The sequence below is a fragment of the Octopus bimaculoides genome, chromosome 23 (assembly GCF_001194135.2).
Source record: "Octopus bimaculoides isolate UCB-OBI-ISO-001 chromosome 23, ASM119413v2, whole genome shotgun sequence".
In the NCBI taxonomy this organism is placed as follows: domain Eukaryota; kingdom Metazoa; phylum Mollusca; class Cephalopoda; order Octopoda; family Octopodidae; genus Octopus; species Octopus bimaculoides.
The window spans coordinates 21,538,556-21,540,332 of NC_069003.1; the positions used below are offsets into that span (position 1 = coordinate 21,538,556).

Here is a 1,777-nt window from a genome sequence, read left to right on the forward strand (position 1 = left end):
GGGCGTTGTGAGTGTTTATTAAGCGAAAACACCTAAAGCTCCACGAGGCTCCGGCAGGGGATGGTGGTGAACCCTGCTGTACTCTTTCACCACAACTTTCTCTCACTCTTACTTCCTATGTCTGTTGTGCCTGTGATTCAAAGGGTCAACCTTGCCACACTGTGTCACGCTGAATATCCCCGAGAACTACGTTAAGGGTACACGTGTCTGTGGAGTGCTCAGCCAATTGCACGTTAATTTCACGAGCAGGCTGTTCCGTTGATCGGACCAACTGGAACCCTCGACGTCGTAAGCGACCGAGTGCCAACAACAACAGTGAAACACTGGTGTCAATGTACTCGACTATCCTCCTCCCCTAAACATTTTAGGCTTTGTGCCTGTAGTAGAAAGGATTATTATTATTATTATTATGGCTGCAAGCTGGCATAGTCATTAATACATCAGAGAAAATGCTAAGTGACATTTATTTCAGCTCTTTAAATTCTGAAATCAAATCCTGCTGAGGTCAACTTTGCCTATCATCTTTTTTGAGTTGACAACATAAGTACCAGTTATGTACTGGGGTCGATGTAAATTGACTTCCCCTTCCCCTCAAAATTACTGGCCTTGTACCAAAATTTGAAGCTGTTATTAATATTTCTATTATTAAGGCAGCAAGCTTGCAGAACCATTAGTACGCTGGGCAAAATGCTTAGTGATATTTCATACGTCTTCACGTTCTGAGTTCAAATTCCACTGAAGCCTTTCATCCTTTTAGGTTCGATAAAATAACTATCAGCTGAATACAGAATTAATGTCATTGATGTATCTCCTCCCCTGAAATTGCTGGCCTTGTGCCAAAATTTGAAATCATTATTATTATTATTATCATTATTATTATTATTATTATTATTATTATTATTATTGAGTGAGAGAGCAGTGCATGCCATCAAAGTGACACTCGGGTAAAATATACGAAGCCCATTATTATTACTATTCTTAGGACAACAGATTGGCAGAATCGTTAGCAGATCAGGAAAAAAGTGCTTTCCTGCATTTGATCTGATTCTTAGTCTTCTGAGTTCAATTTCCACTAGGTTCAACTCTGCTTTTCGTCCCTCTAAGGTTGATAAAAAAGCATCAAGCAGTACTGGGGTTGATGGCATCTACTAACTCCTCCCTTCAAAAATTCTGGCTTTATGCCAATCTTTTGTCTTTTACGTGTTTCCGCCATATGGCTGTGGCCATGCTGGGGCACCACCTTGAGGAATTTTAGTTGAATCAATTGATCCCAGGACTTTTTTTTTTTTTAAGCCTGGAGCTTATTCTTTTGGTTTCTTTTGTTGAACTGCTAAGTTACAGAGAAATAAACACACAAACACTGGTTGTCATGTGGTGGTGGGGAGTACAGATACAAGCATAAAGACACACACACACACATATATTTATACAATGGCTTTCTTTCAGTTTCTATCTACCAAATCCACTTACAAAGGTTTGGTGAGCCCAAACCTATGGAAGACACTTGCTCAAGGTGTCAGGTAATGGGACTGAACCCAGAACCATGCTGTTGGGAAGTAGACTTCTTACCACATAGCCACACCTGCACCTGTGTCAGAGTTTTTTTTTTTTTTTTTTTTTACATTTCTATAAAAGAAGGCAGTAAGCTGGTAGAAGCAATGTAGCAGACAAAATGGTTTGCAGCATTTTTTCAAACTCTTTACACTCCATTTTCAATTCCTGCTGAAGTCAACTTTGCTTTCATCCCCCTGGGATCGATAAAATAAAGTACCAGTGA

At 39.8% G+C, this 1,777-nt stretch overlaps 1 protein-coding gene across 1 annotated transcript in view; it reads right to left on the bottom strand.

Annotated features, from left to right (window-relative positions):
• The window catches only part of LOC106867812 (FERM, ARHGEF and pleckstrin domain-containing protein 1), a 303,490-nt gene that overhangs the window by 210,513 nt on the left and 91,200 nt on the right, over positions 1-1,777 (bottom strand). The window lies entirely within an intron of this gene.